This window comes from Chiloscyllium plagiosum, chromosome 28 (genome assembly GCF_004010195.1).
Source record: "Chiloscyllium plagiosum isolate BGI_BamShark_2017 chromosome 28, ASM401019v2, whole genome shotgun sequence".
Classification (NCBI taxonomy): Eukaryota; Metazoa; Chordata; class Chondrichthyes; order Orectolobiformes; family Hemiscylliidae; genus Chiloscyllium; species Chiloscyllium plagiosum.
The window spans coordinates 13,097,175-13,119,546 of NC_057737.1; the positions used below are offsets into that span (position 1 = coordinate 13,097,175).

The 22,372-nt window shown below is 42.1% G+C and overlaps 1 protein-coding gene across 2 annotated transcripts in view; it reads left to right on the plus strand.

The window, feature by feature from the left end:
- rap1gap2a (RAP1 GTPase activating protein 2a) overlaps positions 1–22,372 on the plus strand; it is a 516,227-nt gene that overhangs the window by 158,077 nt on the left and 335,778 nt on the right. Inside the window, exon 1 of one of the 2 annotated variants that reach the window (XM_043718320.1) lies at positions 7,778–7,823. The exons of the other annotated variant lie outside the window; for it this stretch is intronic. The gene's annotated coding sequence lies outside the window, so the exon portion shown is untranslated. Of the gene's footprint in view, positions 1–7,777; positions 7,824–22,372 lie in introns of those variants that run through there. 2 annotated transcript variants of the gene reach the window in all.

Consider the following 22,372-nt stretch of genomic DNA (forward strand, 5'->3'; position numbering starts at 1 on the left):
CATGTTGTGAAACATATTTAGGGCAGGTGGGACTAGAACCTGGGCCTTCTGGCTCAGAAGTTAGGACACGACGGCTGGCACCCATTCAAAGCTTTATGCTTAAAGACTAGTCTGTAACGATTTAATTGATTTCAATTTGGAACACAGAGGACAGTATAAATTGGTGACAGTTTTCTATTGCAATGGAGTTTGGAAATAAAACCCATCATTACTCCAAATGTTGATTGCTGTTCCAATTAAGTCTCTCGCACACTATGATTTGTGTAAGATATTTGGGGAGATCAAGCATCAAACTTGCTCTGATGCACTGTGGCGAGATGGGCTTCAGACACGCAATTCCTCAGGCCTCATTTCTGATGAAGGGCTTTTGGCCAAAACATCGATTTTCCTGCCCCTCAGATGCTGCCTGACCTGTTGTACCTTTCCAGCACCACACTCTCGACTCTAATCTCCAGCATTCGCAGTACTCACTTTCGCCTTCAGACACTCAATGCTGAGACTTACGCAAGGCTGGAAATGGGGTTATTCACTGCTGATAGTATTGTTCGCTGCTAATCACAACTCCACAAACAGTTTGAGGACAGCAGCCAGACTTGGGCAGATAAGTGGCAAGTAGCCTTTAAGACACACAAATGAGCACTGCCCTTCAGAGAGAGAGTCATACTATCTTCTCTTGACATTCAACAGCACGACCATCAGAGAATCCCTCACCATCAACATCCAGGCCGTTAGTATTGATTAGAACCTGACTGACTGGAAATGGGGATATTCACTGCTGATAGTATTGTTCACTGCTAATCACAACTCCACAAACAGTTTGAGGACAGCAGCCAGACTTGGGCTGATAAGTGGCAAGTAGCCTTTAAGACACACAAATGCCAGACAATAATCAGAGAGAGAGTCATACTATCTTCTCTTGACATTCAACAGCACGACCATCAGAGAATCCCTCACCATCAACATCCAGGGCGTTAGTATTGATTAGAACCTGACTGAATTAGCCCATAAAAATACTGTAGCCACAAGAACAGGGAAATACTGGGAATTCCTAAGTGAGAAATTCACCTCTTATTCCTTAAGACCTGCCCACGATCTGCTAGGCACAAGTCAAGAGTGTGTGTGAATACTCATCAACTATTTGGATGAACGCAGCTCCAGCAATATTCCTCAACTCAGCACAATCCAGGACAAATCAGCTTGCTTGCTTAACACCCTAACCTCCAGCCTCAACATTCACATCATCCACAACTGATGTACAGTGACAGCAATGTGTACTATCTACAAGATGCACTGCAACATCTAACCAAGGCTCCTTCGATACCAACTTCCAAAACTGTGACCTCTACCACCTAGAAGAGCAAGGGCAGCAGATACATGGGTCCATCATCACCCGGCCGCAAACAATCCTGACGTGGGACTGTGTCACCACTCCTTCAGTGTTGCTGGGTCAGAATCCTGGAATTTGCAACACTGCTTAGATTACAGCAATTGAAGAAAGAGGCTCGAGGTCAGTTTGGAATGGGTAACAAATGCTGGTCATTGACACTTATATCCCAATAATTAATTTTTTAAAAGGCCGATTTACAGGAAAGGAGCTGGTACTCTAAGTATTGTATCCCATTGTCTTTGCCTTTGAGGAGGGAAGACTAGAGATTAAGCTGATATTCCTGTAAATTAGCAATAGCGCAGTACCTGGGTTGCTTTGCAAAGCTGGAAAGTTTGCCATACAATATGCAGATAATAATGGTTAATGTTTTACAATTCAACTATCAAACATGCACCCTCACTATCCAAATACATTGCACTCCTTTTACAAAGGATAATACACCACCACCTAATTCAACAGAGATTCCTTTTATAACTGGACCCAACTCTATATGGAGGATGAACTTTATATATGGTTATAAAGTAATTATCACTATCATTTGCTCCTGTCAGGTTTGCGCTGAGATATCAATTGACCTCATTGAGCTTTAGATTGTGTGTGCCTTCTTGTCCCTTTATGTACATTAATCAAAATTAATCAACATCAAATGCTTATTATCAGCCTGCAATATTACAAGGCTCTGTTTGTTCCTGAGTATGAGGTCCATCCAGTTAAGCAGTTGATTCCTCGATTTGATCAGATATCAGATTCAGTTGCACTTGTCCCTTTAAAAATGGTAGAGGGCAGCTTAACTTGTTGGTTCTTGAGTAAGGTCCTTTTGTCCTTTGCACACCTACACTCTTCTTTCAGTACCTACACAAAGACAGTCAGAATTTAAGTGGTAGTTATGCTAAGGTCTGTGTCTCAGGCTTTCCATCTTGTATTATTCAGAGGTTTCTGCCTTCTTCAGGGGGGTGGAGATTCAGCTGCCAAGAAGGAGCTTGTCTTTAAGCTTCTTTTCAAACTGACCAGACTTTGATACCAGAATCCCAGACCCAACCTGGTCAAGTTTGAATATCTGGAATAGTTTAGGGAGAGGATGGAGAATCAAGGAGGGGGTCAAGCTTTAAGGGAGAGATAACAGGATGGCTGCAGTAAGCAATCACCTGGGAGATGAATGGGTTTGAATTAAACTCTTAGCTTATGTTTCTTATAGGGATGGACAATTAAGTCGTTTGTAAATCAGTGAAAGCAAAATCCTGCTGATGTTGGAAATCTAAATTAAAAATGGGAAGAGCTGGAAAAACTCCATGATTCTAGCAACTTTGTGAAGAAACAGAGTTGACTTTTTTACTCAAAATGTTAACTTGATTTCTCTCTCCATGGATGCTGCCAGACCTGCTGAGTTTCTCCAGCACAGAATAAAAGAATGACTGGAGTAAGATTAGGGCAAGTCAAGGACAGTAGTGGGAAGTTGTGTGTGGAGTCCAAGGAGATAGGAGAGGCGCTAAATGAATATTTTTCATCAGTATTCACACTGGATAATGACAATGTTGTTGAGAAGAACACTGAGATATAGGCTATTAGACGAGATGGGATTGAGGTTCATAAGGAGGAGGTTTAAGCAATTCTGGAAAGTGTGAAAATAGGTAAGTCCCCTGTGCCGGTTGGAATTTATTGGAGAATTCACTAGAAAGCTAGGAAGGAGATTGCAGAACCTTTGACTTGGATCTTTATGCAGTCATTGTCTATAGGAATAGTACCAGGAGATTGGAAGATAGAAATGTTGTTCCCTTGTTCAAGAAGGGGAGTAGGGACAACTCTGGTAATTATAGATCAGTGAGCCTTACTTCAGTTGTCGGTAAAGTGTTGGAAAGGATTACAAGATATAGGATTTAATAATAATCTAGGAAGGAATAATTTGATTAGGGATAGTCAACACGGTTTTGTGAAGGGTAGGTCGTGCCTCACAAACCTACTAAGTTATTTGAGAAGGTGACCAAACAGGTGGGTGAGGGTTCAGTAGTTGATGTGGTGTACATGGATTTCAATGAAGCGTTTGATAAGTTTCCCCACGGTAGGCTATTGCACAAAATACGGAGGCATGGGATTGAGGGTGACGGTTTTGTGAAGGGTAGGTCGTGCCTCACAAACCTTACTAAGTTATTTGAGAAGGTGACCAAACAGGTGGGTGAGGGTTCAGTAGTTCATGTGGTGTACATGGATTTCAATGAAGCGTTTGATAAGTTTCCCCACGGTAGGCTATTGCACAAAATACGGAGGCATGGGATTGAGGGTGACTTAGAAATTTGGATCAGAGGTTGGCTAGCTGAAAGAAGACAGAGGGTCGTGATTAATGGGAAATGTTCACCCTGGAGTTCAGTTACTAGTGGTGTACCACAATGATCTGTTTTGGGGCCACTGCTGTTTGTCATTTTTATAAATGACCTGGATGAGGGCGGAGAAGGATGGGTTAATAAATTTGCAGATGACACTAAGATCAGTGCAGGTAACAGAGGAACATAGAAAAGCTGTGGAGCTGGGCTGAGAGGTGGCAAATGGAGTTTATTTTGAAAATGTGTGAGGTGATTCACTTTGGAAGGATTAACAGGAATACAGACTATTGGGCTAATAGTAAGATTTTTGGTAGTGTGGATGAGCAGAGAGATCTCGGTGTCCATGTAAAGAGATCCCTGAAAGGTGCCACCCAGGTTGATAGATTTGTTAAGAAGGCATACGGTTTGTTAGCTTTTATTGGCAGAGGGATTGTACAAAATTCTGGTGTGGCCACATTTGGAGTATTGCGTACAGATCTGGTCGCCACATTTTAGGAGGATGTGGAAACATTGGAAAGGGTGCAAAGGGGATTTACCAGGATGTTGCCTGGTATGGAAGGAAGGTCTTATGAGAAAAGGCTGAGGGACATGAGGCTGTTTTCATTAGAGAGAAGAAGGTTGAGAGGTGACTCAATACAGACATCCAAGATAATCAAAGGATTGGACAGTGAGAGCCTTTTTCATTGGATAGTGATGGCTAGCATGAGGGGACATAGTTTTAAATTGAGGGGTGATAGATGTAGGTCAGATGTCAGAGATAGTTTCTTTACTCAGAGAGTAGTAAGGGTATGGAATGCCCAGCCTGCAACAGTAGTAGATTCACCAACATTAAGGGCATTTAAATGGTCATTGGATAAACATGTGGATGAAGCTGGAATAGTGTAGGTTAAATGGGCTTCAGATTGGTTTTACAGGTTGGTACAACAGGGTCGAAGGGCTGAAGCAAGCCTCAGTCAAGTCAAGGGAGGCCAAAGAATTTCCACTCAGTAAGTCAAGGGCAGCCTCTGATACTATTCTAGGAGCTTGGATACGGTCAGCCAGCCCCATGGATTGGTCAGAATTAGGATGGTCACCACAGCAGCTGAGTGTCAGGCAGTCCATCACTCATCTTGAGTCTTTCTACCCTATTGGCGGCTGTTTTTCCTCCTGGAATGAAAGAGCGACAGGTATTAGAGAGGTGAAAGTGGGTTGGCGCAGCTTGGTGCAGGTGGGGAGGTGTCCCAAGTGAGAGGGTGGGCAGCACAGAGAGCATGTGGGGTTAGTGGTGTCAGGGGTTGGTGGCTGATAATGAGAGAGCTGCAGGAAACAGTGAGAGGGGTAGAGCCTGAATCTTAACAGTCCTTGGGTACAGTAGCAGAGACAGAGTGAGTGTGAGATATCAGAGAGAAGGTGGTAACATTTACACTGGTGAAGCAGCGAATGACATTGACCTTCTTCCTACATTGCTGGGCTATTCCCCCAGACACTGAGAGTGCTTGAACCCAGGTGGCATGGTCTGACTTTTGCTGTTCCTGAGGAAGAGGTTGCCACTCCACCTCATCAAGCAGGAGCTCCAGGTCTCTACCCATAAAGGGGGGGTGACAATTTCCCCCTGTCTACCATGTCTGGGGCAAATGTCAGGAACAATGCAGCATAGCTCCAGATGACAGACTTGTCTGGGTACACAACAAGCTTTTAAAGCTGGCACAAAGGCAAGGGATGCCAATGCATTCTGCGATATCCGCTGCGTTTGAGTTGTTTTAGGAAGGGTGCATGGTAAGATGGGGCTGGAATCAGACATATGGGAAGCCATGGGAGTGGGGTAGATCATTGATGAGACACATTTGTTAAGAGATACTGAGAAATCTCACCAGATCTCATGGAAAATGCCCTCCAAAAACACAACGCAACTCACACTCAGACATAAAAGAGTAAAATTCCACTATAACAACAGACAATAGAAGTTCTGTAGAAATGTAAAATGATTAGGAATGTGAAAGTGAGTCTGGGGAAGTAACAACGAAAAATGAGGAGATGGCAGATGAATTGAACAGGTATTTTGTGTTATCTTCATTATAGTGGGTACAGGTGACCTACCAGAAATTGCTGAAAAACAGCAAAAAGAAATGAGAGGAACACGAGAAAATTACAATCACTCAGGAAGCAAATTGATAAATCCAGGGCTGACAAATCTCAGAGTCCTGATGGATGTCATCCCGAGGTCTTACGAAATGTGGCTAGTGAGCACAGTGATGTATTGATTTCAATTCAGACAAAATCAGGAAACTACAAGTCAGCTCACTTAATGTATGTCACAGGGAAAATGTTAGAAGCTATTATTATTAAAAATAATATTCCAGTGACCCAAATTTTCCAAAGATCAGAGAGTTGTTTCAATGCATTGGATCCTGCTAAATCCCAAAATAGCAAACCCCAAGAGAATTGCTGATGAAGTTGAAAATTCTGATCGGCAAATCCCTGCAACCATCCAAAGCTATCCATTTCACCCTGATTCTTCAGGGGTGCTATGCAGTTAAGCCCATATTTACTGAGGGAAAGCTGGAAGATTAAAATCCCACTCTAACTCCTCTGGAGCTATTAAACTGACTCTCAACACACCGATGATGCCCGCTCCCCCCAAACTTTGCCTACCCTTTTATGCCCCAGACTCGGATCTGAGACGTGCCCCCACCCCAATTCATGAAAACAACTCCCTCTGCACACCTGGCACCATCTTGTCTCCCCAATACCACCTTCGCTGACTGAATAAATGCATAAGTTCAGAGTGCTTGCCAGCAGGAAGAATTCAAAAAGAGCATATTATCTAAATATCGAGAGATTGCAGAGCTCTGAGATGCAGTGGGATCTGGGTGTCCTCGTGAGTGAGTTGCAGAAGGTTAGTATGCAGGTACAGGTAGATTATTGATAAACAAAGGAGTGAAATGTTATCAGGGGTAGGTCGGAGAGTGGAGTAAGGGGATAAGGCATGAGTTTATTGAAGGGTGGAGCATGCTTCCTGGGCTGCGTGGCCTACTCCTAATCCATATGTTCACATTGGGAGTAGAATAAAATATTCTCTAAATTGGCTAAAGCTGGAAACAGTGAAAGATATTTGGGGGCTCTTGCTCACTGAAATTTAAAATGTTATAAGCAACTAGGTAAAATAATTAAAATGGCTAGAGGAATGTGATATCAATATTGAGAAGACTAAATTATGCGAGGGTAGAAATTACGTTTTGCTTCTACAATGCCCTGGTTAGACTGCACCTGGAGTATTGAGAGCTGGATCCCATAGTGTATGAAGGATGTATTGACTTTAGAAGGTGAGCAAGAAAGAATTACCAGAATGACATTTGTACTGCAAAAATGAAATTATAAGGAGAAATTACAAAAACTAGGGTCACCTTCCCTAAAACATTGAGGGAAACTTTGATGAAAACTTTCAAGATATTTGGGAGTTCTGAAAAGCCTCATAAAGAGAGAAATCATTTCCACTGGTGGAAGAATAGGAAGAATATTCAAAAAAATTAAAGCAGGCATTTCAGTGATTCAATTAGAAACCATTCTAGATGTAAAATAAACATTTGGAATTCTGCTACAAATGACAAATTGTCAACGTTGGATCAATTGTTAATTTAAAATGTGTGATTGATATTAAGATGGGTACATGAAGTTAGCTACAGAAAGAGCCATGATCCCCACTCTATAGAAGAATAGGATTGAGGGCCTAAATGAGTTATTCTTGTCCCAATGTTACTTATAAATCTTGGCTCCTGGGTCTTTTGTACTCAATAAAGGAAGCGCTTGTCAATCAAGTTTATTTTAATGAAGAGAAAATCCCAGTGCAACTCAGGAACTGGGAATTTCAGCAGGCGTGATCATCTTCAACTTGTTTACTCATTGGTCAGTGGATTTTGACACTTGCCTGCCTCTGTGCCTGGAGAGAGTGGAGCTTTCAAAAGCAGCTGAGGGCAACAGTTCCTGGCAAACTGGTGAAACAAACCAAGACAGTCCTTACTGTGTGTAGCTCCACCTCGGGAAAGCTCAGTCACTGTGCAACTGCATCAGCAAAGTGCTGACATCATTCTGGGCAACTGCTGACTGTTCCTTCCCCATCTGAAGTGTTTTGTAGAACGCAGAAGGTAAGGCAGTAAATACTTGTGTCATTTTGAAATAAAACTAAAAGTAATGATTTTTCTTGAGAGAATGAGTGGTTCCGGCACAATTACTAAGAAGCTATTCATTTGAGCTGGGGGCATATGATATGTATAATATGCACTGTTATGTCTGAAAACCACAAGGAAGATTGAGAGGGTGAGAGTGGGCGAAACAGTAAAATAGAAGACATGAAGACAACAAGGGATTTAATGATTTAATGTATTTGAAATAGTGGGAAAGAGCTATGTGAAACGCAAATGAATGATTGTTGATAAATTGAGTATTAAATCAAAATATGAGTCAAAATCTTGATTAGTAGGAAATTCATATTTGAGAGGTTTGAATGGTGACTTGTTCAAAAATGCTTTTCGTGCAATGGATTATACAAAGATGTTTCAGCCCTCTATCGAGTATCCAAGAGAATGGGGAGGGGGTGATAATGGAGGAGGGGTTACTCATTATAGCATTTTTAGAAAAAATGAACCACAAATGAGATGGACTTGCTTATTGAACTCCACACTTACAGTGGCTGCAGCATTGGTGGTGCTGTTAAAGGGTTAAACAACATGTTGAATTGATTGATAGTTTTCTCTTCAAACTCAGCAATATTTAATTGCATAAATACATCTTATATTGTAACACAATGCTCTATTTTTTAAGAAAATGAAACATTAAGTTTAATATCTGGAAATGATTCTACAGCTTCGATATAACCAAGGGTGGAGTTGATACCCAGCACTGAGTATAGCTCAAGCAGATTAGCCTTCAGAATACTGAGAGGAAATTGCAGCCTTCAGATCAGTTCATGGTGCTTGTTATTGTGTTTTCTTTCTAATGATTGTATAAAACCTCTATCTGGTGTGATGTTTGGGGTTTTTATTCATACTGGGAACTGTTCAGTGTGTGTGCTTTGGATGGTGATGGTCATATTAGATTATTAAATGACAGCAATTATTCCATTGCAATTTAAGGAATGATTTACAGTTGGATCTTTATGTTATTTCCTCTAAATGCTGCATCACAATTTTACCTAAACCTTGTCTGAGGTTTATCTGTATATAATGTAATCTATCTTAAATATGCCTGTATGTATGGTAGCTATAATTATGCTTACTCTTAAAATTATCTGATTGTAATCCACCTCAGACTTGCAAGGTAATCTGCTGAATTTTTTTAAAGAAGCAAATTCTTTAAAAGCCTTTCAAACAATTGTCTCCTGGTACTTAGAAAAGAGCTAATCTGCAAAGGGACAGGATAGAGGAAACTGAGATGGAGAGATTACCTGTTCCAGGTTCCAATTTTTATGTCATAGAAGAAGTCTGATCAATTAATGCAAGTATAGTTTTGGCTCTGAATAGAAAAAAAGCATTAGCTGCACTCCTTAATGCTGAATGGGAATTCAGCCATAAGGTCCGACTGTACGTATCCTATCTCCACTGATAAAATTCAGGAAGTTAGTTTATCCAAAGGCAGGAAGCTAAACTTGTGCAATCTAATAAAATGACAGGCTCGAATCAGGAATCTGCAAGCATTATAAATGAAATTTAATTTGCTAGCACTCATACTGTGGTTCTGTTTCTGCTGTGAGGTATGTAATGGACAGTACTCTGAAGCTGCCATCTCTCTCTGTAAGGGTGGATAGAGATAGGGAATAAGAGAAAGTGAGGACTGCAGATGCTGGAGATCAGAGCTGAAAAATGTGTTGCTGGAAAAGCGCAGCAGGTCAGGCAGCATCCAAAGAGCAGGAGAATCAATGTTTTGGGCATAAGCCCTTCTTCAGGAACTACAAGTAAGAGTAGGCCACTTGGCCCCTCAAGTCTTCTCTGCCATTCAGAACAATAATGGCTGATATGGTTACTCTGCATTCGCGTCTACCCCTGAGGGGCATCAACCCCCTCCCTTATCAAGTATCTATCTAACTGTACCTTAAAAATATTCAAAGATTCTGCTTCCACTACCAAACTGCCCACTTCAAGGATTAGACGTATAAACCTTCCCTGAAATGCCTCCAATGCAGTCACATCCTTGCTTAAAAATGGAGACCAATACTCAGCATAAACAGAGGAACTACTTTATGAGTTTGAGAAGTCCAGAACAAAGGCATACCAGACATGGTCTCACCAATGTGCCTTATAACTGAAGCAGAACCCCCCGCTTTTGTATTTGATTCCCTGCACAATGAATGATAACATTCCTAGCTGCTTGCTGTAACTGCATACTAACCTTTTGTGCTTCATGCACCAAAACACCCAGATCCCACTGCATCCCAGAGCTCAGCGATTTCTCACCATTTTGGTCTTATGCCTTTTTCTTTCTTCACTCACTTGCTTTCATGCCTTATTCATGTTTGAAGGGCCCTCCCTTCTCTCTCTCAAACTAAACTTAAAATACAAATATTACTGCTATCAAGGGCCACCCTCACTATGTGGACATTAGTTAATCCTATCCTGTCTTACAATACCAGGCCTGCTGTTTTTGTGTCATCAGTAAATTTAGATAAGAAAGACTTGCACAACTGTGTTACTGAGGTCATTTGAGAGTGTTGGAAACATACAGAGCCTTCCCAGTTGTGTATCAGCTATGTTTATGCAACAATGTCAACTTTAATTCTTGTGCCTTTTTAAAACAAAAGGCTGACTAACTGATTGTCAGAAACCTCTCCGCAGTAACCAAGACATCAGTAATTATATCCTATCTTCGGATCACAACAGTAAATAACACAGGCTGGAAAGCTGCTGGTCGGAAGAAAATAATATCCGTTTTTTTCCTGCTACTGAATTCAATGAGCTACTCTATAGACACTTAGTTACAACAGCAGGCCATTCAATCCCTCTGACCTATTCTGTCCTTTCAGTGATTGGTCAGAATCTCGTCTCTGTTGCTGCATACCTCTTGATAGCCTTACCTAATAAAACAAAGTCTTGAGAAATGACCTCTCAAGCAGTGAATTCTAGGTTTTCATCACTCTTTAGTCTGAAAATGGCTCCTCCAAGTGACATCCCTTGAATTTTAAGATTCTAATTTTATGAAACTTTGTTCTGGACTTCTCAACCTGATAAAGTAGTTTCTCTGTTTATGCTGACAAGTACTTCATCATTTTAAAGCATTGGGACATATGAAACGTAGCAGAGGTATTCTATTCAGCCCTTCACTCCTAACCTGCTACTCTATAATGATGTGGAGGTGCCAGTGTTGGACTGGGGTAGACAAAGTTAAAAATCACACAATACCATGAAGAGAGATTTTCATACAATCAAGGAGCTGAGGGCTATGAGGAGTTGCATGAAAGAGACGTTGAGGCCTGGGATGGATCATAGAGTTAAAAATCACACAACACCAGTTTATAGTCCAACAGGTTTATTTGGAAGTATTAGCTTTCGGAGTGCTGCTCCTTCATCAGGTAACTATGTAGCACTAGCTACCTGATGAAGGAGCAGAGCTCTGAAAGCTTGTACACTCCAGATAAATCTGTTGGACTATAATCTGGTGTTGTGTGATTTTTAACTCTATAATCCGTCCCAGGCCTCAGCGTCTCTTTCATGCCAATTCCTCATAGCCCTCAGCTCCTTGATTGTACGAAAATCTCTCTTCCTCCTCTCTCATTACTGGCAGTGATCTAACCTCCACAGCTCTCTGGGATAGATATTCACCATCCTCTGGGAGAAAAAATCCTTCGCATCTCAGCTTTGTCCCTTTGTTATGTAACTACTTACCCAGTTTGTGACTGCTCCACTAACAGAAATATCCTCTCAACATCTACCGTGCCAAGTAACCCCACTGAGGAAGGGTTACTGGACTTGAAACATTAACTTTGATTTCTCCTCACAGCTGCTGCCAGACCTGCTGAGCTTTTCCAACAACTTCCATTTATGTCCCTCAGGATCTTGTATGTTTCAATAAAATCACCTTCAATCTTCTAAACTCTAATGAATATAGATTTAATATTTTTATCTATTTTTGATAAGTCAACTCTATTATCTGAAGAATCTTCCTGGTAATCTCTTTGAATTGCTTCCAATGCCACTACATCTTTTATTAAATACAGAGACTGTATAGCTGTACAAAGCACTCTAGGTGCGGCCTCACTAACACCCCAAAGTAGTTATATCAGGACATTTTTCTTTTTAATCTTCAGTCCTCTAACATTGTAAATCAAAATTCCATATGCCTTCTTAACTACCCACTGCACATAGAATCACAGAGCCATACAACAAGGAAACAGACCCTTTGATCCAACTTGTCCATGCTGCCAGATATCCCAGTCTGGCCTAGTTCCATTTGCAAGCATTTGGCCCATATCCCTCCAAACCCTTCCTACTCATATACCCATCCAAGTGCCTTTTAAATGTTGTAATTGTACCAGCCTCCACCACTTCCTCTGCCAGTGCATGCATGAAAATGTTACCCCTCAGGTCCTTTTTAAACTTTCCCCTCTCACCTTAAACCTAATCCCTCTGGTTTTGAATTCCTCCACCCCAGGGAAAGGACCTTGGCTATTCACCCTATCCACACCCTCAGGATTCTATAAACCTCTATAAAGTCACCCCTCAGCCACTGATCTCCAGGGAAAACAGTCCCAGCCTATTCAGCCTCTCCCTATAGCTCAAACCCTCTAGTCCTCCTTATTATCACATTGCCTAGCCAGGTAAATTTCAAATCAGTGAAATATTTTTCAACTCCATCCTCAGTAACCTTAGGCACTAAGCAGAGATTTTCAATTTAATGTTAACTTTGTGTGTTTCATTCACAAGAATATTCCGATCCATCTTTGCTGCATTTTTTGGAGTCTCCCTCCATTTTAATAATAGTCTGCCTTTTGATATTTACTATCACGATGTTTGATCTCACACTACCCGATATTAAACTTCACCTGTCAGGTTTTGCCCTCACATTCACCAATCAATACCCCCTTGCAGATTCCTTATGTCCTCATCACAACTTACCCTTTTTGTATCATCAACAAATTTGTCTAAGTTACACTTTTCCCCTCTTTTCCAAGTCATGAATATGAATAGTAAATAATCAAGGCCGAGGACTGATCCCTGTGGCACCCCATTAGTTATATCTTTCCAAAATGAAAAAGACCCATTAATCCTGACTCCCTCTCTTCTGTGTGTTAACCAATCCACACGCACTATAATCCATTACCCCCAATGCAGTGAGTTCCTATAATTTGCAATAGCCTTTCATGTGGCACTTATCAAATGCATTCTCAAAATCCAATACACAACATTTATCAGCTGGCTGTTATCAAGTTTGCTTGTTATATCCTCTATGAACTTAAGCAAATTTGTCAAACACAACTTCTTTTTCACAAAACCATGTTTACTCTGTTTGATTGCATAAAGCTTTTCTAAATGTCCCTCAATTTCTTCCTTAATAACGGACTCTAGTATTTGCCGTACAAAAGATGTCAAGCTGACTGGATTATAGTTTTCTGCTAGGTAAAAACAATGACTGCAGATGCTGGAAATCAGATTCTCGATTAGTGGTGCTGGAAGAGCACAGCAGTTCAGGCAGCATCCGAGGAGCAGTAAAATCAACGTTTCAGGCAAAAGTCCTTCATCAGGAATGGCTTTTGCCGAAACATCGATTTTACTGCTCCTCGGATGCTGCCTGAACTGCTGTGCTCTTCCAGCACCACTAATCCAGAATATAGTTTTCTGCTTTCTGTCACCCTCATTTCTTGAATATATTAGCAGTTTTTCAATCTGCTGGAACCCTTCCTGTATCCAGTGAGCTGGAATATTTCAACCAATGCCTCTAGTATCTCTGCAGCCACTTCATTTAATACCCTTGAATGCAGGCCGCTAGGCCCTGGTGACTTGTCTGTCTTTCGTCCCATTAGTTTGTCAAGTACTTTATCCATTTGGATAGAGACTGTTAAAAGACCTTGTTTCTCAATAGTACCTTGCTTATCTGTTATCTTTGGGATGCTTATAGCATTTTCCACCGTGATGACCAATGCAAAATATTGGTTTAAATATCTGCCATTTCACTGTTCCCTATTATCAATTCCCCAATGATATCCTTTCAGAGTCTCACATTCACTTTAACAATTCTCTTTCCTTTCATTTACCTATAGCAACTCTTGCAGTTTCCTTTCATATTGTTTGCCAAAACAGATTAAACTCATAATTTATTTCTCTACCTTTTGTTTGATATTGGGTCCCCTCCAAGTTGCCCATGCTCCTGCCTTTGTCTTATCTTCCTGCTCCCACTCTCCCCATGCTTTCGAGCTGCCAGCTGCTTACTTTACATTTGAGGTTATCTCCAGCTTTAATATCTTTAATGTCTCACTCCACACCATTGCATTTTGCTTTGTGTTCCAGTGCTACCCTTGTCCAGAGAGTATAAAGTGGAAGGCAATGCTGACAGTTACAGAGAAAAGTAGATTCGATGCAATATGATATGGATACCAGCAAGAAGAAGAATAGCAAATTTAGCAAACAGGGAGGGAGAGTATGGGAATAATTGTCTGCGTATCAAACAAATTCTTCAAGATACAAAATGTGGCTGAAAAAGCTAAGTTTGTTTCTGGACTATGCAGACCTCTGCTCAGTAACAATTCTAACAACAGTGAAGGATTCATAGAAAATAAAACATCCTTTGCGTGATTTTTTTAATTTCAAAAATATACTTTATTCATAAAAAATGTCTTTGTGTGTATATAGTTCCATACGCAGTTCGGTTCTATACAGTAGTGTCTCAAGGAAATCAATGAGGTACCTTAATCTTGCTGGAGAGCACAGTGTGCCTTTCTCGTTTCGTTAGCCTGAGGTTCTTGTTGGCCTACTTTCCTTATACTAACAATCAATGCCATATCATGGGCAGTTGTGGATTCTAGGATTGAGAGTGTAATTTGGGTGCGTATACTTTTAATAATACAAAACTTCCTATTCTCACTTCTGTGAACACGCTACAATTGATCTCAAGCAAGCTTTATATACAAAGGGATGACTTTATCCTTAGTGCAATGCCGAAACTGCCCCTTTATGCAAATGAGACTTTTCTTTAATGTGTGAATTCTGGATTAGTGGTGCTGGAAGAGCACAGCAGTTCAGGCAGCATCCGAGGAGCAGTAAAATTGACGTTTCGGGCAAAAGCCCTTCATCAGGAATAAAGGCAGAGAGCCCCACATTGATGCCCTGGGGTTGAAGTGTTCCGAGGCGTAAGATGAGGCGTTCTTCCTCCAGGCGCCTGGTGGTGAGGGAGCGGCAGTGAAGGAGGCCCATTGCCAAGTCAAACAATTCAAACTGCTTTTACACAACCAATTGTAATCTATTGGCTTCACAATGGAAGAGAATTTCCTCTTTAGTTCTAATCAGTTCATGAACATTCACATCTCCTCGCTCATAAGCACAGTTATGAAACAAAAGTTAGTAATCATTTGTAACCAGGCCTAGCTTGGGTTCTTTCATGTCCCTGACCATAAAAGAAGTGAAAGTTTGAAGAATGAGAGGTAGACTGATTAAAACGTAAAATGTTCTCCGAGGGCTTGACAGGTAAATGCAGAAAAGCTGTTTTCCCTTTGCTGAAGAATCTAAAGCAAAGGGAATAGTCTCAGGATAAGAGGTCAACCATTTAGTACAGCGAAGATGAATTTCTTCCCTTAGAGAGTTGTGAATCTTGTGGTGTCTACCCTGAAAAGCTAGGGATATTCAGTCATTGGATATATAAAAGTCTGAGATCAACAGGTTTTTGGTCACTGAGGAATCAAAGAAGGTTCTAAAAGCCTTTGATAATTAATCCGAAAACAAATAAATATCTTGAAGAAGCAAGATTTGACAGAAGAGTTCAGCACCCAAGAGAATTTGTAAGTAATTTCATTAACAATCTCAACAGATTAATTGAAAATTGTGGCTATGGAACTTTGAAATCAGAATTCAAAAGAGGCAAACTTGGTGTTGACATTATTGAGTCTTAGTCAGATTTTTTGTAGTACAAAGAAGATTTGACTTTGGAGCAAGCTATTCACACCTGCTGGTAGCAAAAACCATGAAGATTTCCAGAGAAATCTTAAGAGAAGAAGGACAACCGTACCCCAGGAACAGAACCTATCTACTTTATAAGGTGTAAACACACTACAGACGCATGAGACAAGCCAACTCAGAGTATGCCAAGCAGCAGATCTGTACAATCCTTGTCAGTACTTTTGAACTAAAAAAGCCTCACAAACACAGGCAGTGCCCAGCTAAGATAAAATAATGCTATGTCCATAAGATTATGGGTCACTTCCAAATGTGCAGAAATAGGACACTTCCACAGCAGTAAATGTTCACTCATACAAAAACATTAATGAGAGTTCCTCCACCATTAAAAAAGACACTTTCCCAGGAGAAATTGATCATTCAATGGATTCAAGTCTGACATGACTTGTTTATGTGAATGGACACCTCAGTAATTTTAACCTTCATATAGGGGTGAGTGTCACAATCCTATTTGATCAAATACATGTCTGAAGAAACAGAAGTTGCAGCCTACAGTATTGAAATTACATGCTCCAGGTGGAATAATACTTAAGAGAGAAAGTATGATTCAAATAGCATGGCAATACTAAGGGGGTTCCAGAACTGAAAAATGCATGTAATTTACATTCAATGCCATTTGAGCCTGCACATACATCTTGACCTCTATATCCTGGCAATAGCAGGAGTTTAATCAGTTCCAATTCATAGAATCCCTACGTCATGGAAGCAGGTCATTCAGCCCATGGCGTCCATACCAGCCTTCCAAGAGAACAACTGGTTCAGAATCAAACTTTTGTTAATCAATTGGCAAAGGGTCGACTTGTAGAAGCTTTGGTTGGGCTTCCTAGACTATTAGCTGAAGCCAAAAAGATAAAAGGACTCATTAAGATTACCTATGTTAATATAAGAGGATTGTTTTATACTGTCAACAGGAAGAAAAATGCTAAACAATATCTACACAAGAACTATACAGGATTAGTGAAAATGTTTTCTATTCCTATAATCACTGAAGAAGATTCAGAAGTTAAAAGTTAGCAATGTTCGTCATAAGAAGCTAATAATAAGAACGAGAATGAGCAGTGCAACTTGATGAATCTGTAACTGAAGTTGTTCAGACAGTAAAACAACTTGATATAGCAGACTTTGACGTTGTATGACAACCCACACAAGTACAAGAGCAACATTTCAATCCTTTCAAAAAGCTGTTTTCACTACTGGGGCAATACTCTGCCCGAGCCTCTAGTTGTCGGTGGTTGGTTCCACAAACACAACAAAGTATGGGCCGGCATAGTGGCTCAGTGGTGTCTCACAGCGTCAGGGACCTGGGTTTGATTCTGGCCTTGGGCATCTGTCTGCATGAAGTTGGCACATTCTCCCAGTGTCTGCATTTTCAGTACATAGTCCCACAGTCATAGAGGTCTGTAGCACAGAAAAAGGCCCTTCAGCCGATCAGGTCTGCACCAGTCAGAAGCAGCCATCTATGACAAGGAAAGTGGTCAGTAAGTCGCAATCCTCTTGTATCATGATTGTGGATGTGAAAATGTCTCGTTCATCAAAGACATGCATGGTAGGCAATGATGTCCAATGAACTTGGATTGTTGAAGTAACCTGCTTACATACTTCCTCAAAGATGTATCATTGGTTTGAAAGTAAAGATTGGCTTGAACATAATTGTGAGGAAATGCATACAATTCCATGGAAGCCAGATTAATAGCTGAGGATTTACTATTGTAGAGTATCTACAAAAGATACATTGTTCTTAGATAACAGGAATATCAAGCATAGTTACTAGGACTCTAGAGAGAGCTGTTCCCACCAAAATCTACAATAATACTTATCTCCATGCATAGACTGTGTCTAAAATCAGTAGAATAGGTGGAGCAAATGTAACATGAACATTAACACCTTCAGACCTATAACACTATACTGTACAATAATCACTGCCTTCCTGTCGGTCTCAGTAATAATGTCTAACTGGACAAGTTTACTTTCACCTATTGCTATCATGCAATAAATTACATTTTCTTCTTAAGTCAAATGCCTCTCCTTGTCAAGATGCATTTATGTTTCCTCCTCTATTGCTGTTAATTGAACAGATTGTTTGACACAGAGTAAAAAGGAGTATGTCCCTTTTAAGGACATAAAAAGGCGGGCCCTGTATAGACTGCTGCTGCACACCGTCCACCTCTTCTCCCTCATCCACCGTCCGGACACGCCTTAGCGTGCCCATTTGCCACCGGGCGGTGGGGATCCCCAGTGGAGGGCTCTCTACGTGGGAGTCCTCCCCCTTTCTCTCGGGGATCTGGGGTGGAGGGTGCTGCATGCAGCGGTCCCCTGCAACCGCAGATTGCGGTGGTTCACGGACACCCAGCCCAACTGTTTGTTCTGTGGCACTGTGGAGTCCGTGAACCATGTGTATATTGGGTGTAGGCATTTGCACTCCCTTTTTGATTTTCTTAAAAACCTCCTCCTCTGCTTTTGGTTGTACTTCAGTCCCACGCTCCTGATCTCTGGCACCCGGTACGGAGGAGTGAGGGCAGGTCTGAAGACCACCTCGTGGGTCTGCTCCTGGGCCTGGCCAAACTGGCCATCAACAGGTCAAGGCAGCGGGCCGTGGAGGGGGTCGTTAGGGCCGACTGCCTGCCCCTCTTCGCGGTTACGTTAGAGCCCGGGTGTCCTTGGAGAAGGAGCACGCGGTGTCCACCAACACCCTGGAGTTGTTCAGGGAGAGGTGGGTGCCGCAGGGAGTGGAGTGCATTATTTCCCAATCCAACTCTATTTTGATTTAATCCCTGCCCTCCCCGTCACTGTCTGATCACACAGCATTGTCCTTAGATGTGAAGGGCACTGCTTGTCACTGGCCACCCAGGTGTTTCCTTTCTTCCTGGTGGTGGAAATTGAATAAAGATTCGTACACCTGTGTTTCTCACTGTGTCTCACACCTGCACACACACACCATGGATGCTGGGGAAAAAATAAGTACTACTGCAATTAGGCGGTAGTGAGGGGGTTAATTTTTTTTTAAAAAACGAGAGTGTCAGAGTTTCTGCTCACTCTGAGAGCTGGCTTGAGGGAGCTGGATCACTGTGAAGGATTCTCCAAGTGTAAATAAAGGGTGACTTGGTGATGGGATACCAGCCTCTGTGGAGTTATTTCAGTGAGGAGGATGCAAAGATGCTTCAAGGGGATTTATACAGGCTGAAAAAAGCAAAAAAAGAAGTAAAAAGGAGTATGGGTGGCTGTATTCTACCCCAGCCACTAGTTGTCAGTGGCTGGTCCCACAAACATAACAAAGTATGGGCTAGCATGGTGGCTCAGTGATGCCTCACAGCGTCAAGGACCTGGGTTTGATTCCAGCCTCGGGCATCTGTCTATGTGGAGTTTGCACGTTCTCCCTGTGTCCCTGGAGGATTTCCTCCGGCTGCTCTGGTTTCATCCTACGGTCCAAAGATGTGCAGGTTAGGTGGATTCGCAATGGGAAATGCAGGGTTACAGGAATGGGGTAGGTCTTAGTGGTCTGCTCTTTGGAGGGGCTGAATGGCCTTTTTTCCACACTGTAGAAATTATATGGTTCTAACAAATGGGACAGTTAACTATGTTGATGTTTGTGTCTTATGCAACCCTGCATTTATCCAGCTACCCTTTAAATGTGTTAATGTTGTCCACCTCCAAGTACTCCGTGTGTTAGTCTGTACCTCATTTCCCCACATCCTGAGCAAGAGCATTTCCTGTCAATTCCCTAGTAGATTTATCAGTGATTATCTTATAAGGACCAGAGGTTCAGACTCGCACATGTGTAAACAAGACCATTTCCACAACCATAAGGCATAGGAGCAGAAATAAGCCATTCAGCCCATTGAGTCTGTTCAGCTCTTCAATGCTGATCATGGCTGATCTAATAATCTGCAACTCCACTTTCCTGCCTTTTCCCCATAACCCTCGATTCCGTCACTGATTAAAAATCTGTCTATCTCAGCCTTAATAAGACAATAAGATGTAGGAACAGAAGTAGGTCATTCAGCCCATCAGACATACAGTCATACAGCATGGAAACTGACCCTTTGGTCCAATGGGCCCATGCCAACCATAATCCCAAACTGAACTAGTCCCACCTGCCTGCCCTTGATACATATCCCTCCAAACCTTTCCTATTCATGTACTTATCCAAATGTCTTTTAAACTGTACCTGTATCAACCATTCCCTCTGGATGTCCATTCCACGCATAAACCACTGTTGGTGTAAAAAAGTTGTCCCTCATGTCCTTTTTAAATCTTTCTTCTCTCACCTTAAAAAATGCCCCTAGTCTTGAAATCCCCCACCCTAGTGAAAAGATTTTGAAATCCCTCATGATTTTGAAAATCTCTCTCAGGTCACCCCTCAACCTCCTTTGCTCCAGTGAAAAAAGTCCAACCAATCCAGCCTCTCCATATAACTCAAACATTCCCAACCCAGAAATATCCTGGTAAATCTTTTCTGAACTCTCTGCATCATGATAATAATAGAGCAACCAGAACAGGACACAGCATTCCACAACAGGCCTCACCAGCATCTTGTACAACCTCAACATGATGTCCCAACTCCTGTACTCAAAGGTCTGAGCAATGAAGGCAAGTGTGCTAAACACATTCTTAACCCTTCTCAAAAGGTGTGGCGCTGGAAAAGCAGAGCTGGTTAGGCAGCATCTGAGGTGCAGGACAGTCGACGTTTCAAACATAAGGTCTTCATCAGGAATGTCGAAGGTAGGGCCCAAGGGGGCTGAGAGATAAATGGGAAGGGTGTGGGGCTGAGGGGAAGGTAGCTAGGAATGCTACAGGTGGATGAAGGTGGTGGGGTGATGGTGATAGGTCAGAGAGGAGGGTAGAGCAGATTTTCCTATATGTCCAAACACCTCATCTATTGAGTCCGTTGCTCTCAAAGTGGTCTCCTCTACATTGGGGAGACAGGACACCAACTTGCGGAATGTTTTAGAGAACATCTCTGGCACACAGACTAAACAACTCCACCGCCTTGTGGCCAATTACTTCAACTCCCCCTCCCATTCCGCCAAGGACATGCAAGTTCTGGGCCTCCTCCACCACCAAATCCAAGCCTGGAGGAAGAATGCCTCATCTTCTGCCTTGGGACCATCCAACCACATGGAATCAATGTCAATTTCACCAGTTTTGTTCTTTCCCCTCCCCCCACCCACACCAAATTCCTGTTAAAAAGCTTATGCTCGAAACATCAACTCTCACGTTCCTCAGATGCTGCCCCAGCGCCGCACTTTTTGACTCAGATCGCCAGCATCTGCAGTCCTCACTTTCTCCTTCTTAACCACTCTGTCTATATGTGTCATAGAGTCATAGAGATGTACAGCATGGAAACAGACCCTTCGGTCCAACCTGTCCATGCCAACCAGATATCCCAATCCAGGTGATGCACAGCTTCTGAATAACTACCATATTATAATTTAAAAACTGAAATAAATGAAAGGTGTTAATACACCAAGCTCCATCTATTGGTCTCAGCCTATAGTGCAACGACTGACGTCCAAAGGGACTGCAAATTTCACAACTCTAGATACAAATGTCAGTGGCGAATAAGCAATGATCCAGTCATTCCTGCCATTTTTTAACAACTGCAATGTGTGTTCATTCCTGCAGAGGTCACTGTATCCTAAAAAAATGATTACAGTATTATTGTCTTGTAGTTTACATCATAACACTTCCCCAAACAAGTCTAGTGTGAACGTGACAGTGAGAGTAATCAGCTTCTTGCGACTGTGATGGTGGGCTTGGAGCTGGAGCACAGAGGAGCCTGGATCAAATGTTATTATATGATCTGGGAATAATGGCAAGCTTGTTAACTGTAGGTCACGGAATAGTGAGGATTTACCCAGGTGTATGTTAAAATCCCACCAATATATGTTTATTGCCAGTCGTCATTGGATACTGATTTGAGAAAAAAATTGAATCAACCTTGATTGAGTTTTTATGTAATTTAAGAAAAAAATGAAGTTAAAATTCTGGAAGTATTTAGCATGAAAGCATCTGTGGAGAGAAGCAGATAAAGAGGGCAGAACCTTCTGTTTTTGTTTCTTGCTTGTTTGCTCAGGAGGTGATCTGAGGAAGGGCCTACCTTCTCCGAATCAGGCAGTTTAAAGGGCACTTATGGCTTCCTCTGAAATCAAGTCCCCAGAGCGAGAGGTTCTGCCCCAATCAAACAGCAGCAGCTCCCACATTCAGCAGTGCCATGGCAAAGGCCCAGGCTGGTGCTGTGGGAAGGACAGTCAAGACCACCAGGCTCAATGTGTCACTTGGTGAATGCCCTTGGGCAGGGTGGGGGGGGCTGTGATGGGGCTGATTTCTGAGGTTGGGAGACATCAAGGATAGGAGGGTCAAGAGGCCAGAAGGAAGGGCATGGGAATGGTTAACAACAGCTGGTCATCAACAACCCAGCTCCCTCCTCTTCCCCTTCCCCTTTCCCCTCGGCCCTCCTCTCCTCCTTCCACACTTCCTTACCCCTCCACACTTCCCCTCTCCATTCTCTCCTCCCCCTTGTCCTTCCACCTCCCTATTCCCCC